At 49.3% G+C, this 17,571-nt stretch overlaps 1 protein-coding gene across 1 annotated transcript in view; it reads right to left on the bottom strand.

Moving 5' to 3' along the window:
• CD82 (CD82 molecule) overlaps positions 1–17,066 on the bottom strand; it is a 110,749-nt gene extending 93,683 nt beyond the window's left edge. Inside the window, exon 1 of the mRNA XM_068259674.1 lies at positions 16,947–17,066. The gene's annotated coding sequence lies outside the window, so the exon portion shown is untranslated. The remainder of the gene's footprint in view (positions 1–16,946) is intronic.
• Between the last annotated feature and the right edge of the window lie 505 nt (positions 17,067–17,571).

Genomic DNA, 17,571 nt, shown 5'->3' with positions numbered 1-17,571 from the left:
GAGACTCCGCTGGCTGCATGCTTGTTCCAGGTGAGACTCCGCTGGCTGCATGCTTGTTCCAGGCGAGACTCCGCTGGCTGCATGCTTGTTCCAGGCGAGACTCCGCTGGCTGCATGCTTGTTCCAGGAACAATTTCTATTGAAGATCAAGCCTTCACCTGGACAAGATACATAATCGTGTAAGAAAACAATCCTCCCTTTCTGTGCATCACTTCCTGAGGATCGTCTGTACAACGTGACAGAAACACGCCTGGAATATGAACCATCTGGGCAGATAGCGAGGGGCGGAGCTTGTGCTGAGAAACAACCAGGAAACCCCCCCGAGAATAATCAGATCGCTAAGTAACATATTCACAAACACACATTTATTACGCAACCCCTGGGCTCGCCACAGCCTTAAAGAGCACCTGTCCCTAAAATCAGACGCCTATGAGCCGTGATGTCACACATGGGAGGAGCCGGCCTCAGCATCTGATTTACAAACACTGGTAAATAAAGCACACCTGACGTGAGAGTGATATGGAGGCTGCCATGCTTATTTCCTGTTAAATAATACCAGCTGCCTGGCAGTCCTGCTGATCCTCTAATACCTTTAGCTATAGCCCCTTAACAAGCACGCAGATCAGGAGCTCTGCCTGAAGTGTGACTGGATTAGCTGCATGCTTGTTTCAGGGTTGTGATTCAGACACTACTGCAGCCAACGAGATCAGCGGGGCTTCCAGGCAACTGGTATTGTTTAACAGGAAATAATTATGGCAGCCTCCATATCCCACTCACTTCAGAATCCATTTAAAGCGGGCCTGAACTCAAAACTTCCTCTCTGCTGCAAAAAGATAAGCAATAGCATAATAACACTTAAAGAAAAAGCATTTATTTGTTACAGCTGATACAAATCCTGCAATAAATCTGGAGTTTGTCTACTTCCTACTTTTGTGGAGCAGACATAGGGTTAACATCCTGTGTTTACAAATAAGCTGCTCTGCTGAGACAGCCAGCTGAAACAGCTGAGAGACCAAATTGCGGTTGTGATTAGTCACTCACAGATGAGGGGGAATTAGACAGGCTAAACTTTCCCTTCTGTCCTGTGCAAGAGTTCAGCTAAGAGAGTACAAAATAGTAAAAAGGTTTGTTGCACAGCTCTGTATTCTGCAGTTGCAGCATTATTGTTAGCCCCGCCTCCTCTCTTCTGTGCTATATCAGAGACTCGTAAGCCCGGGAGACGTGAGATAAACCCGCAGCCATTTCAGACCAGCGAATAGTCACTTTCGCGATCGGTAAAGCAATGAAACACTACGCTCACATGATAATCAAGCAAGCTCCTGTATAAACTGACCAGCAATCTGCGTAATGAAACCAATCACTATCTACCAGCGCATCCCACGCCAAAAAGTGATGGTTTATCAATCGTTCCTGATTGGGCAGCAGCACAATTCACCTTTGGAGGCAGAGCTGTGGAGTCGGAGTTGGAGTCGGAGTCGTTGATTTCATAAACTGAGGAGTCGGGAGTCGGATGATTTTTGTACAAAATCCACAGCCCTGTTAACTATTAGACTAAGGAATCGGAGTCGAGGAGTCGGGGCCATTTTGAGTACCCGGAGTTGGAGTTTCATAAACTGAGGAGTCGGAGTTGGAGTCGGAAGATTTTTGTATCGACTCCACAGCCCTGTTTGGAGGATGAGCGATTTGATCAGACCGTTGGTCAGTTAGGCGTGAATACCAGCCCTGACAGGAAAATATTAACTCTTTAGAGACACACACACACACACACACACACACACACACACACATATATATTGCAGGCACTGGACCCTTGCTGCCACTATGCGCTCACGAGGGTCGGGGCGACTCTCCTGGTAACGGCGGTGGTTTCCACATTACATCAATTTCCTGTAAACACTTTCACTCACTTTTTCTCACAATGGACTTTTACCACAGTGAGTCAGTTTCTCCGCACAGAACGCTCAGCCACAATACACAACACGTTTGTACAGCGCTGCGGAAGACGTCAGCGATATATAAATACTAAATAATAATTTGTAAAGCGCTTTGCTCCTGTTATGCTGGGTACCCACAATCCGTTTTTCCGCTCAATTTTCCACCCGATCGTTTTTTCCCCTCAATTCTGCAGCCGATTATCTTCTGCTCATTTTTCTTATCTTTTTCCATTCACTTCTAGGAGAAATCAAGCGCAGAATTGATCGGAAGGAATATCGGACATGTTGGGAATTATCTATCGGATCTATCTATCGAGCGGAAAACCGTATCGTGTGTACCCAGCGTAAGACCCAAAGCGCATAAGTCTCAGATCACTACATGGTAATGTGTACAGGGAAACAGTTATGTGATCATAAATGCCAGACTAAGGGCCTGTTTCCACTACACGCAGATTCTGCATGCAGAAAACTGACTCCAATGAATGCCTATGGGAAATCTGCATCAGAAAAATTGCGTTCAGTGGAAACAGGCCCATAGACATTCATTGGAGTCAGTTTTCTGCATGCAGAATCTGCGTGTAGTGGAAACAGGCCCTAAACAGGTGGCTTCTCAGTTTAATTTAAACGTGTCTAGGGTTGGAGCTGTCTTGATTAAGTTTGGCAAGGTATTCTACAGGGTAGGGGCAGCATGACAGAAGGCTCTGGTTACAAAGGTTTTCAGTTGGCTTCTGGGGGTGGTCAAGTTATTGGATCCTGTTGATCTGAGGTTGTGGAAGGTGTGATGCAGTTGCAACAAATCCATCCGGTATCCAGGGCCTAGGTGGTGTATAGGGATTTGAATGCTTGCATGCCAATTTTGATTGGTGTAATGTGGCAATGGCGGGGTTGGCTTGTAAACAGTCTTGCGGCAGCATTCTGTACTAGCTGCAGGTGGTGTATACATCACAGCAGAGAGATTATATTGCCTTTTTAGCTCCAGCGACATTCGGCGTAATGCAGGCAAAAGCAGGACAGTTACTGCCCCCCAACATAAACATCATTCAGGTTGACATACTCTCTGACCAACTAATATTAAATGTGAAAAATAATAACATCTTTACTTTCTTTAAGACCGACTTCTAACATAACTCACCACCAACCAAACCAAACTGCTGGAGAAAAAAAGCAATCCCCCAATCCAGAGGTCCCCACTCCCCAAACGCCTACAGTGAGAAGCCAACATACCCAACAATAAAAACTCACCCCAAAATCCTCGGCAGCGAGATTCCCCAAACCTCGCCCCTAACTGACACTGACCGCTGTGTCACCACGGCGACTGCAGCATTATCAATGGCGGACAATCTGGCATGGCAGTTTTAGTACGAAGTGTATAGAGCGCTCACTCCCAGAATTAGATGCTGATAATTTCGAGTTGGTGCAAAATTTAGGCAGATTTTTTGAAAACTTCAGCAGCTTGGAAATGAACCAATCAACACGCAGCAACTGGGGCAAGTGATTGGTTTATTCCCAATCTGTCTATTTCTGAATAATATTTGCACAGACTCAGAACAATTAGCACCTCCCTTAGCACCCCTACCTAGAATCAGCAGCAAACCCCCTCAGTGCTGGGACTAACTGCTTCATAAACCGTGTGGACAGTTTCCATGGTTCCTTGCAAGACCCCCCCCCACCCCTTAATGATGGTCAGGAGAAGGAAAGGCATTGGAGGTGGTAAGAAAATTCTCCCACAATGCAAATCTCCAATAACTCAGGTTCAGGTTCATAAGTTCAGGTCATGCCAGCAAATGAAGGCCACTGGCTGCCAATCAATCATCCATCAACGGACTGACACAGGGCCAGGTGATTGGTCAGCCATGAAGGAACACCTCCTGATGAGCTGCTGGGAAAGTTGTGAGAAGATCTTGTACAGCATTTTGGGATCTGCATAGAAGTTCACTGGCATGATCTGTGTCAATATAGGCAATGTAACCAGTCCATCTGGTTAGACCGCACTCCGGGATCAGTAAGGACTTGCCGAGGCCACAACTTCGAGTACCGTCAGCTCCACAATATCAAGACTTCTCCACTCTACCAGCACCATAGAACAATGAATCATTACTATATTAAAGCAAACCTTAAAGGAAATATAAAGGCAAAAATCCATCCATCCTCCTGTGCCCGTGCCGTCCGAGACCCTCCAGCCAGCAGCAGTGACCTCCACAAAGCTGGCGGGCTAGGCACCTTCTTACCGTGTCCCTGTTGCTGGGAGCATTGTGCGCATGTGCAGTACATGAAAATCCCCACTGCACATGCGCAGAATGCTCCTGGCAATGGGGGTGTGAACACCCAGCCAGCTTTGTGGGGGGGTCGAGGAAGGACAGCGTGGGCACAGGATGACTCCAGGGGGTTGCAAGAAGCCCCAGGTAAGTTAAATGATTTTATTGTATTTTTGGACTTTAGTAACCCTTTAAGTTACAAAAGCCATTTCAGGTCAGATACATACAGTAGTCAGTAGTTTGTAGAGGAAAAGATCTGGATCTCATAGAGCTTTCCAAGTCTTCGATGCGAAGTGATGTCCCCTGCTGAAGTTCTGCGACTGGCTGTGTCTTTGGGGCTCATCAGAAGGTTTCAGAAGTACTCGCATCCACGAGTGATTTGAAAGACGGGCACATCTGTACTGCACATGTGCACACTGTGGATGCGCTTGTCTTAGGAAGCACTCGGGGACGAGAGTACTCGAGAAGGATTGTTGAAGAGGTATTCGACCTAGCTGGTAAAAATAACTTCAAACGGGGGATATCGCTGGAACAATGGGATGGGCCAAGGACCACAAATGCTCTATGGTACTCAGAGCGCTCCATCTACTTGTATATACTTAATGTATTTAAAACCAAATTGAGTGTCCTCACTTTAGGTTCACTTTAAGTTTTCATAAAATCCCATAAAGTGCAAACAAACAAACAAAAAAGTTTCTCATCAAAGAGTCCAAGATACTGCCAAAAAGTTATGACTCCATAGTACAGAGCAAAACACGGCTTTTCAGAGACCCACCGGACGTGGAGAAGAGATGCGCCTCCAATAAGAGACCATGGACCACTTTCCAGTGAGATAGGAAGATATGCAGAAGACAGGGAGTCCCTTAACACCTAAACATGACAGTGTCTGGAGGAGCAGATCATGGACAGCAGTGTCAGATGCAGAGGACAGCTGAAGGAGGATGAGAATGGGGTAATGGCCTTTGGATTTGGCTGTTAGGAAGCCATTAGCCACTTTGGTTAGGGCGGTTTCCGGGGAGGGATTGGAGCACCACTGGTGATGATCGAGCGCTGAGCTAAAGGAAAAGTAATTAGTTAATTCTGCATGGACATGGTGTTCCATGGAAGTGGAGGAGAAGGGGAGAAGTGACACAGGGCGGTAGCTGGGGCATGGCTATGGGATCCAGAGATGTTTTAAGTGATGTGACATGACAAGCTTTCTGAATGAGGATGCCAATGAAAAGAGAGATATTAGAATAGGAGAGCTGCGGAATGAGGTAGAGGGGGAAGCAGGAAATTTGGGCGTCCGCTAGTGGGGGAAGTTTGGGAGCCGCCTTAGGGGCTCATTGCGTTATCAGTAAAATACATTTTTACTCTTTAATTCAATAGACTCATATGGCAGCGCCGGAGAATTACCGTTTTGCGTATTTTTTTTATGGAGGCGGTTAAGGTTAGCCTTGGGAGGTGGGTGGTGGTGAAGATTAATAATTTAGGTTTAATAATTTACTATTTTTTTCCGTTTTAATAGTAGAATATCTGTAAAATTACAGATATTCTACTATCGGCTTTTCTGGGCACCCAAATATCCAGGCGCCTTTTTTTATTTACGCGTGGAGGAAGTACTGTGGTATGAAGTGGCGGGAAATATAATTATCCCTTTGGCCTTCTCAAGATTTAGTTGCTGCTTCCACAACCCTCCTGCCTCCATCCTAAATAGGTCACAAAAAAGCAGATGTTTTTGTGTTGAGCAGACTTTTCTTACAGTACGAGCCTTCTAATACATTGCTGAATAGCTCTCGGCCAAGGAGGTCCCCAATCCTTCCCAGTGCACTGGTGAGAGATCCAGGTAGCTGGATATTGTTCTCCCAGGACAGGTGTTTGGCTGAGCCCAACAACCTTTGCAAAGGGGTGGTGGGACCTCGGAGCCTCCTAACCCATAAAATATACAGAAAATATGGAAATTATTAATTCTTGTTTAGAGGGAATCATCAGATAAGATCAGTTGCTCTTCAGCAAGGTGTGAATAATTCCCCTTAAACTAAGGCCAACAGAGACACAGTGCCTGAAAAGGGGAACTTATATGGAACGTTGTCAACCTTAATCTGAGATGAGCTGAGATGGATGACTACTTAACCAGGCAGGGGGTACTAGGAAAGCCAGGAAGAATTGTACCCTCGTCCTGTGAGTCCTAGCTGCAGAGTTTAATATTTGTGTTGGGATGTGTGACTGAGGGGATTTTATGATTTTGTAATAGATCGCAAAGGTGTTACACTCCCCCTCCCACCTCTATCATGAGTGCATCATCCCTCCCAACCATAGCAACAGCGCACTTCACTATCCTGGTGGCCCATCGTGTGAGAGAAGTTGCCCGTGTGTGAGCAAACCATTATGTGGACAGTTGGGTCTTTGCCAAGTGTTTTTAAAAAGTGTAATTTGTTTGTTTTCCGTTTTTGCCCCAGTACATTGTAAGTCTACATGATCTGGGCAAAAATTAAGTGAACTTCAAGCAGACTTGATGGTATTGAAGGTCCAACTAAAAACCAGCAGAGAAGATCTGGGAGCTGTGACTTCTAATCTCTCACTCAGCTCAGTCACCGCTCAGGAAAACAAGAGAGGAGTGAGATTTCGCTGGACTGAACAGCTTAGACTGAATCCAGCTGCACCTGTGTAACTAGACCCAGCATAGCCACAGTGCACAGAGGAGAGAGCCAAAGATCAGGTGAGAAGGGAGAGGGCCAGGGATCAGATGATGGACCCCAGCAGGGAGGAGAGTGCCAGGGATCAGATGATGGTCCCCTAGCAGGGAGGAGAGGGCCAGGGATCAGATGATGGTCCCCTAGCAGGGAGGAGAGGGCCAGGGATCAGATGATGGACCCCAGCAGGGAGGAGAGTGCCAGGGATCAGATGATGGTCCCCTAGCAGGGAGGAGAGGGCCAGGGATCAGATGATGGTCCCCTAGCAGGGAGGAGAGGGCCAGGGATCAGATGATGGACCCCAGCAGGGAGGAGAGTGCTGGGGATCAGATGATGGTCCCCCAGCAGGGAGGAGAGTGCTGGGGATCAGATGATGGACCCCAGCAGGGAGGAGAGTGCTGGGGATCAGATGATGGTCCCCCAGCAGGGAGGAGAGGGCCGGAAATCAGGTGAGCATCTCCCAGCTTGGAGGAGAGGCCAGGCCAGGTGCGCGTCAGGAACAGAGGACACAAGGTCAGCCAGGAAACTCGAGCAGAGAAAGTGACTGGAAGGAAGACGCATGTGCGGCATTCTAAAAGGAACAACCAGGAAGTAAACTTCTAAAATAAAAACAAGAGTAATTACTTTTGCAAATGATTAACTGCGATTTCTCCTTGGAATGTGTTGAGCAGCTAATGTCAGCATCGGGGTTACCCACCACTCCAGGCTAGGAAGGCCATGTGGGTTCAGGCACTAAGCGTGGACTCATGTTTGAGAGGTTGCACCATTGCGTAGGATGTAGTGCAAGAGGGCATTGTGGGGTGCCGCTAATATGCGCGAGAATTTGTTTGTCTTCAGGTTTCATTGTCAAAAGCTCCCTCATAACCACAGGGGGACCCCCACTCAGTGCTCAGGTGCTGCAGCTAGCTGGTGTGCCTGACCTCTGACTGACTGCCTGACCTGTAAAGGCTAGGTCCACACTGGTCCATTGCAGATCGGATCCGTTTCTGTGTCACAGCATGTGGGTGGGGAGAAGGCCGCCATGCTGGAGGGGGCAACTGCCAGGACAGGGTTGGGCAGCGGTCGGCGGGGAGGGTCACCCCCTGCTCCCTCACCTGGGTCCCCTGTCCTCGCTTCCCTCCAGCTACTTGCGCAAAATTGGTTAAAATATGAAGTATGCGGTGAGCGGGTAAGCTTATCTTCTCTCTACTTCCTCCGCTCGCCGCGTCACTGCTTGCAATGCCGCCCTCTATACTTCGGAGGGCGGCATTGCAGGAAGTGACGCTGCGAGCTGAGGAAGTAGAGAGAAGATAAGCTCCCTGCTCGCCACATACTTTACATTTTAACCAATTTTGCGGAAGTAGCTGGAAGGGGAGCAGGGATGGGGGACCAATATAAGGAAGGACCCCCCCTCCCCGCCGACCGCTGCTCCCCCGTCCTGGCTGCTATACCCCTCCAGCATGGCGGCCCCCTCTCCCCCCCACAGGTTGTGACACAGAAACTGATCCATTTCTGTGTCCAAATCTGCCTGTGTAGAGGGGGATCCGTTTTCCTATTGCCTGCCACCACCCCTCCGTGTATCAGGATACAGATGCGTTGAGGGAAAATACAGCAGATCCGGACCGTCCATTCAGGTTTTAAAAAAACGGGTCCCTGCAATCGCAGATGGATCTGTTTTTCGTTTGGTTCAAGACTGCCATTCTTAACATTGCGATCCGTGGCTCCGGTTGTCATCACGTTTTAAAAACAGAGCCACAGATACTATTAGCTCATAGCGCGGCCGTGATAGCGTTTTCGCGCTCAATTGCTGAAGCACAATTGCGCGATAAAATTTGTGATTCCGCGCGCAAAATGGCCGTGCTATGAATTAGCACAGTTTAGTGAATTAAGCCTCTAGTGTGAACCTACTCTTACTGAGTTTGCCTGAACAACTACCTAATGTGTTGCTGCATCCTGCTCGCCTGACTGCCCAACCGGCTAGTGACCTCGGCCTGGCCAACTACCCCCAGCTTCGCAGTCTACCTGATTATTATTATTACTGGATGTATAAAGCGCCAACATATTCCATTGCACCGTACAAAGTAAGGGGTACACATGGGGTACATAATACAGTATACAGGCAATGGAGTGCACCAATATACAGAATTGGTACAAAATACAGAATTGGTAATCGCAGAGACAAAAGTAACATGAATAAAATATGTAACAAATTCCCAGACACAAAAGGGAGAGAGAGAGCCCTGATCTTGCAAGCTTACAATCTAAAGGAATGGGGGGTGGGGGTGGTAATGCACAGTATTCATACCTAGAGGCAGTGCGTTTTAGGTTATCTATTAGTAGTACAACTTGACCAGAAGTCGAAGGGGGGATGGCTTAAGGTAGCGTGTAAGCTTGTCGGAAAACGTGAGTTTTGAGGGAGTGTTTAAAGATATCAAAGGTTGGAGAGTGACAGATGTGCTATGGTAGAGCATTCCAGAGGAGGAGTGAGGAACGGGAGAATTCTTGTATACATGAATGCGAGCAGGTGATTCTAGAAGAGGACAAAAGAAGGTCATGTGCAGAAATGAGATTGCGGTTGGGTTGGTATCTGGAAACTAGTGAGCAGATGTACGGGGGAGGAGGGATTGCGGAGAACTTTGTAGGTTAGGGTTAAGAGTTTGAACTGGATCCTCTGGTCAGTCTGATTGGCAACCACAGGAGCGTTAGACTTTCCCAAGTGGTCCCGCCCTGCCCCTCTGTGCCGCAACTCCAGACATCAAGTGGCAAGAAGAGCGGACCTCACCGTAAAGTCACAGCGTCACCTGGTACGCAATCCTAACCGCTGGTCTCCAATGGTTACTGGCCGCCTAGCTGTAACCCGTTGACTGCCGTAGACAGCCTCCATTCGGTTTACAAAAGATCGTCTCATGAAGAGGAACAGGCCGGGAACTGTACCTGGCGGACCGTGCGAGTGTGAAGCTGCCATTAGCGTGTTTTGTAAAGTTGATTTAACTTTCTGGAATCTTGTCGTGTTATTAAAATAAACAGAGTTTTATGAAGCCAGGCAGCTCCGGGACCGCAGTGTGTTTACTATGCCTGGGGGATGGTGCTTGCGGACAGAGTCGCGAGGCATGGCGAGGAATCCGTACTATGCGCCGCCGATGGCTCCCACCATTGTATTTATCCTCCTACTCCTTAAAAAATGACTTTTTTAGGCATTTCAGGACCTTATTTTATATTTTAACATTTAGAAAGTAGATTGAATGTTTTGTTGTCTCTGCTCAGTTGCAGTCTATTAAGTGTTCCTAAATGAAAATACATGAACTATATTGACCCTCTCTCTCTCTGCTCTCAGAAATATGTAGAAAAATGTATTCTGCCAGAAAAAATTTTATGACTGTAATTTGCTTATCAGTGATGTTTACTATATTCCCAACGGGGTACCGACAAGACAGAAGCTGTCACTTCCATGCCTTAAAAATTAACTCTTTCAGGCAGCAAAATAAAACAAGTAAAACAGCCTGGTTTTTAATAGGTTTTGCACTGTACACACACATGTTTATCTCATCATGTCACCTCGGGTACACTTTAAAAATAGAAAGTAGAGGTGGTTTACCTCAATAATGACAAGTTAATATTAATATAAATTTTAATAAGCACAGGCAACGCATTTCGTGGGTCAGCAACCTCTTCCTCGGGATAAATACAGTGCCAAAGGTGTATGAAGAGCCAAGAATGGAGCTCCTCTCACATGTGACCAGTAACGTCATGCACAGGCCGGTGTCCTACGGAAGTGGTACCGGCTGCAGCGTCACTTAGCCTATTTCTCCACTTGAGGCAAAAACAGACTTTTTGTCCATTTTACTGCATTGGAAAACTGACAGAGAACGGCTCCTGTTTTATAACTACACACTTGTCAGCCTGCAGATCTGTTGCATCCATTGCGGTAAGCGGGCCGCACTTCTGCGCCGTCTGCAATAGTCACCGATAGTCGGATGCGTTCCCCATATAGCCTACGGGGGAGGGGGGTAATGCATCCGCCCCACGCTACAGCCGGACCACAGCGGGCCATCGGAGCGCACACTCCACTGTGCAAGCCTTACACTCAGTAACGGGCAGCAGCGGTCAGTGAGAAGCTTGCATGCAGATATAATGCAAATTGTATGCAGTTTGAAAGTGAGCCAACACTTCCTGTTGGTTTTGAATGGCCTAGTTCCGTATAGAACATAAAGTTGCATGCAAGTTGGGTTTATTAGCATGTCACTGGCCGTCTCTATACATCCAAGGATAGCGCAGTGAGCGAGGAGGGATGAACCTCCGCGATCTGGAGGTGGTCACCTCTACAGATAACCTCTGTACCTCGGGGGGGGGGTCTTTCTGGTGCAGTAGCACCTCCAAAATTTTCATTAGCACCCTTATAGCACTGCACTTCCACCCGCCACTGTGCTACCTATACTGGGGGCACCTAAGCCTGGTTACCTATTCTGGGGACGCCTATGCCTGGCTACCTATACTGGGGGCGCCTATGCCTGGCTACCTATACTGGGGGCGCCTATGCCTGGCTACCTATACTGGGGGCGCCTATGCCTGGCTACCTATACTGGGGGCGCCTATGCCTGGCTACCTATACTGGGGGCGCCTATGCCTGGCTACCTATACTGGGGGCGCCTATGCCTGGCTACCTATACTGGGGGCGCCTATGCCTGGCTACCTATACTGGGGGCGCCTATGCCTGGCTACCTATACTGGGGGCGCCTATGCCTGGCTACCTATACTGGGGGCGCCTATGCCTGGCTACCTATACTGGGGGCGCCTATGCCTGGCTACCTATACTGGGGGCGCCTATGCCTGGCTACCTATACTGGGGGCGCCTATGCCTGGCTACCTATACTGGGGGCGCCTATGCCTGGCTACCTATACTGGGGGCGCCTATGCCTGGCTACCTATACTGGGGGCGCCTATGCCTGGCTACCTATACTGGGGGCGCCTATGCCTGGCTACCTATACTGGGGGCGCCTATGCCTGGCTACCTATACTGGGGGCGCCTATGCCTGGCTACCTATACTGGGGGCGCCTATGCCTGGCTACCTATACTGGGGGCGCCTATGCCTGGCTACCTATACTGGGGGCGCCTATGCCTGGCTACCTATACTGGGGGCGCCTATGCCTGGCTACCTATACTGGGGGCGCCTATGCCTGGCTACCTATACTGGGGGCGCCTAAGCCTGGCTACCTATACTGGGGGCGCCTAAGCCTGGCTACCTATACTGGGGGCGCCTAAGCCTGGCTACCTATACTGGGGGCGCCTAAGCCTGGCTACCTATACTGGGGGCGCCTATGCCTGGCTACCTATACTGGGGGCGCCTATGCCTGGCTACCTATACTGGGGGCGCCTATGCCTGGCTACCTATACTGGGGGCGCCTATGCCTGGCTACCTATACTGGGGGCGCCTATGCCTGGCTACCTATACTGGGGGCGCCTATGCCTGGCTACCTATACTGGGGGCGCCTATGCCTGGCTACCTATACTGGGGGCGCCTATGCCTGGCTACCTATACTGGGGGCGCCTATGCCTGGCTACCTATACTGGGGGCGCCTATGCCTGGCTACCTATACTGGGGACGCCTATGCCTGGCTACCTATACTGGGGACGCCTATGCCTGGCTACCTATACTGGGGACGCCTATGCCTGGCTACCTATACTGGGGACGCCTATGCCTGGCTACCTATACTGGGGACGCCTATGCCTGGCTACCTATACTGGGGACGCCTATGCCTGGCTACCTATACTGGGGACGCCTATGCCTGGCTACCTATACTGGGGACGCCTATGCCTGGCTACCTATACTGGGGGCGCCTATGCCTGGCTACCTATACTGGGGGCGCCTATGCCTGGCTACCTATACTGGGGACGCCTATGCCTGGCTACCTATACTGGGGACGCCTATGCCTGGCTACCTATACTGGGGACGCCTATGCCTGGCTACCTATACTGGGGACGCCTATGCCTGGCTACCTATACTGGGGACGCCTATGCCTGGCTACCTATACTGGGGACGCCTATGCCTGGCTACCTATACTGGGGACGCCTATGCCTGGCTACCTATACTGGGGGCGCCTATGCCTGGCTACCTATACTGGGGGCGCCTATGCCTGGCTACCTATACTGGGGGCGCCTATGCCTGGCTACCTATACTGGGGGCACCTATGCCTGGCTACCTATACTGGGGGCACCTATGCCTGGCTACCTATACTGGGGGCACCTATGCCTGGCTACCTATACTGGGGGCACCTATGCCTGGCTACCTATACTGGGGGCACCTATGCCTGGCTACCTATACTGGGGGCACCTATGCCTGGCTACCTATACTGGGGGCACCTATGCCTGGCTACCTATACTGGGGACGCCTATGCCTGGCTACCTATACTGGGGACGCCTATGCCTGACTACCTATACTGGGGGTACCTATGCCTGGCTACCTATACTGGGGGTACCTATGCCTGGCTACCTATACTGGGGGTACCTATGCCTGGCTACCTATACTGGGGGTACCTATGCCTGGCTACCTATACTGGGGGTACCTATGCCTGGCTACCTATACTGGGGGTACCTATGCCTGGCTACCTATACTGGGGGTACCTATGCCTGGCTACCTATACTGGGGGTACCTATGCCTGGCTACCTATACTGGGGGTAGCTATGCCTGGCTACCTATACTGGGGGTACCTATAACCGGCTACCTATACTGGGGGAACCTATACCTGGCTACCTATACTGGGGACGCCTATGCCTGGCTACCTATACTGGGGACGCCTATGCCTTGCTACCTATACTGGGGACGCCTATGCCTGGCTACCTATACTGGGGGTACCTATGCCTGGCTACCTATCCTGGCGGCACATTTAGTCACCAATCCTAGGGAAGGGGTATACACTTATGGGACATCTGGCTACATATACTAGGGCCGGGGGTGGCTGCATAGTGCTGTTCATGTCCACTGTCTGTGAATTACACAGCTGCTAAATTCATGTAAATTTAGCCCTGCCCATAACCCATCATTACCACGCCCACTTTCCAGTGCATGGACATGCCTATTTTTTGCCTCAGGTCAGCAGCTACCCCAGCACTGTTTCCAGCACTTGCATAGCACCCTCAGTAGAAAAAAGAATTCAGGAGCCGACCCTGCAGGTGTGATGAAAGTATTGTCCGATGTCTGTCTCTCTCGCTCCTAGCAGGATATGGGAAAGTTGCCCTGTGTACACATCACATGGGCAGGCGGGGAGCAGGACTGCTGGCATTTCCAGGGTCGGATAATCAGGGTGATAAGAGAGACCCCCACTGGTGTCAGGATGGCCGGGGGTCGGAGCGAAAGAACCGGGTGCGGGTGAGGTCTATGCTGCCAGAATTATCCCTGTTTCACACCAGAAAGCACCAGCAATTATAGAGCTTTTTAGCATTTCATAGTGATTTGTACAGCGCTTTTGCCTTCCTAAACTTTTTACGTAACCGCAATCGCTTCAGAAACGCTACCTGCAGCACTTCTGTGAATCTTACTAACCCCATAGGAATATATTACCCGGCCACTATTCAAAACGCGAGTGATCGGAAATGTGGTGAAAAATCGCTGTCGGTGTGTAATAACCCTGATAAACGTATATAGACCGGAGCAGAACGAGCAGCGCTGTATAAGGTAACACAGCCTAGACGGGCATCAGTAAGCCACGTGTGTCCAACACCCACCAATCACCGGTCTCCTGTCTTTGCATCACGTCTGGTAGTTGCATGGCAGGGACACCCCACAACACTGCTAACCCACTCATCACAGATTGTGCCTCAACATAGACTATCAGACTCCAATCTTTACCAATCTTCTTCCTAATTCCACCATCAGTGTCACAGCATACTCAGTACAAAGTATGCAGGATATACAGAGCAGGTATGTGAGGATACAGAATACAGACACACCACATGGTATTCAGTATGCATACAGCAGGTCTGTGGTTATACAGTATACACAATGTTAGAGTATAATATAACTGCGTAATATGTTGGTGCTTTATAAATACAATATATATATATATATAACTGACAGACACACACACACACGCACGCACGCACACAGTACACCAGGCATATAGAGTGACATGCATACACATATATACACACACACACACACACATACACACACACAAAACACAGGTATACAGTACACCACGCATATAGAGTGACATGCATACGCATGCATGCATACATACATACACACACACACACACACACACACACACACACACACACACACACACACACACAGGTATACAGTACACCAGGCATAAAGAGTGACACACACGCCACAGGTGTACAGTACACCAGGCATATAGAGTGACATGCATACACACACACACACACACACACACACACACACACACAACACAGGTATACAGTACACCACGCATATAGACTGACAGACAGACAGACAGACACACACACACACACACACACACACACACACACACACACACACACACACACACACACACAGGTATACAGTACACCAGGCATACAGAGTGGCACACACGCCACAGGTGTACAGTACACCAGGCATATAGAGTGACATGCATACACACACACACACACACACACACACACAAAACACAGGTATACAGTACACCACGCATATAGAGTGACATGCATACGCATGCATGCATACATACACATACACACACACACACACACACACACACACACACAGGTATACAGTACACCAGGCATACAGAGTGACACACGCCACAGGTGTACAGTACACCAGGCATATAGAGTGACATGCATACACACACACACACACACACACACACACACAAACAACACAGGTATACAGTACACCACGCATATAGACTGACAGACAGACAGACACACACACACAGGTATACAGTACACCAGGCATATAGAGTGACATACACACACACACACACACACACACACACACACACACACACACACACACAGGTATACAGTACACCAGGCATACAGAGTGACACACGCCACAGGTGTACAGTACACCAGGCATATAGAGTGACATGCATACACACACACACACACACACACACACACAAACAACACAGGTATACAGTACACCACGCATATAGACAGACAGACAGACAGACACACACACAGGTATACAGTACACCAGGCATATAGAGTGACATACACACACACACACACACACACACACACACACACAGGTATACAGTACACCAGGCATATAGAGTGACATGCATACATACACACACACAGAACACAGGTATACAGTACACCAGGCATATAGCGTGACAATACACCATATATAGATATACAGTATATATACACAGGGCATACAGGATCAAGATCACCACACAGGGTATACAGATATACACAGTACAGGGCATACAGCACTGTGTATACAGTGTCACAGCATACACAGCAGGTATGTAGATTCACAGCACATGGTATATAGGTTACGTATATAGTATACACTGCAGAAGGTATAGAACTGTATATACAAAGTTTGACAGAATACAGGGTATATAGTATATACTCAGTACAGGGTACACAGTACAGGCAGCATGTGGGTATACAGTATATATACACAGCACAGGGTATAGAGTGCTGTGTATATATATATATATATATATATATATATATATATATATATATATATATATATATATATCGGTGTGACAGTATATAGAGTACAGTACAGGCATATTGATAGTATAAAGTATATATAGACAGTACAGGGTATACAGAGAACAGGGGGATACAGCATCGCAGAGCACTGTATATATGGTGACAGTATATGCTCAGCACAGGCATATGGGTAGACAGTATACACACAGCACGGGGTATACATACAGCAGGTATGTGGATATATAGTATACACAGCACAGGGTATAGAGCACTGTACATACATAGTGTGACAGTATACAGGGTGTACAGTATATACACAGCACAGGCACACAGGTAGACAGTATACAGCACACACAGAGAGGCAGCGGAGTGCAGACGTGTCCCCCGGACCCCCCTCTGCTCCCCGAGGGGCGGCGCTGCTCTCAGTGCTTCCCATAGACTGTAACGTACAGACACCCCCGTACCTGACACTGCGCTCCGCTCCGGTCTATGCTGCGAGAGATCCCCCGATCCGTCCCGATCACTCCCGGCAGCTGCTCCAACTACCAAACTTTCCCCGACTGAGATTCCGCCTCCTCCGTGCCGAGAGCTCTGCTGCCACCTGGCGGCCACCCGGGGGAACTGCGCCTCCTCCACACTACCTCTACCACTGCTACTACTGTGCTCTGCTGTCACCTGGCGGCCACCCGGGGGAACTGCGCCTCTTTTACACTACACCTACCACTGCTGCTACTGTGCTCTGCTGCGACCTGGCGGCCACCAGGAGGAATTGCGCCTCCTCCACACTACACCTACCACTGCTACTACTGTGCTCTGCTGCCACCTGGCGGCCACCAGGGAGAACTGCGCCTCCTCTACACTACACCTACCACTGCTACTACTGTCCTCTGCAGCCACCTGGCGGCCAGCAGGAGGAACTGCGCCTCCTCCACACTAAACCTATTACTGCTACTACTGTGCTCTGCTGCCACTTGGCGGCCACCTGGGGGAACTGCGCCTCCAACACACTACACCTACCACTGCTACTACTGTGCTCTGCGGCCACCAGGGGGAACTGCGCCTCTTTCATACTACAGCTACTACTGTGCT

Source organism: Hyperolius riggenbachi, chromosome 11 (genome assembly GCF_040937935.1).
Source record: "Hyperolius riggenbachi isolate aHypRig1 chromosome 11, aHypRig1.pri, whole genome shotgun sequence".
In the NCBI taxonomy this organism is placed as follows: domain Eukaryota; kingdom Metazoa; phylum Chordata; class Amphibia; order Anura; family Hyperoliidae; genus Hyperolius; species Hyperolius riggenbachi.
The sequence above is the reverse complement of the archived record's forward strand: the minus strand, read 5'-3'. Positions and strand labels throughout refer to the sequence as shown.